The sequence below is a fragment of the Myotis davidii genome, unplaced genomic scaffold (genome assembly GCF_000327345.1).
Source record: "Myotis davidii unplaced genomic scaffold, ASM32734v1 scaffold152, whole genome shotgun sequence".
NCBI classification, from domain to species: Eukaryota; Metazoa; Chordata; class Mammalia; order Chiroptera; family Vespertilionidae; genus Myotis; species Myotis davidii.
In genome coordinates, this window is record NW_006283545.1 from 782754 (window position 1) to 783091 (window position 338).

Genomic DNA, 338 nt, shown 5'->3' on the forward strand with positions numbered 1-338 from the left:
CACAGCTAATCAAGACCATCCAGATCACCGCCCCACCCAGCTCGGTCCTGCCTCAGGGTCGGCGAGTCCAGCATAGGCTCTCCAAGTGCTCCGTGAACCCCCCACTTAGGACGGCTATGGGAACCCCAGCACTCAAGGGGACCTTTGACTTTCCTGAGGAATTGATTGAATGGACTCCAGGTCAGAATAAAACACTTTGACATTGACCTGAAGGCCCTGAACTCCTCTGGGGAGTTGGAGATGTTTCCCAGCACCCAGTTTTGCTAAGTGTCAGAGGAGCACAGTTGACAAGGCACCCAGAGCCCTATCCGGCCCACGGCGTCACTTCACAGGACCCC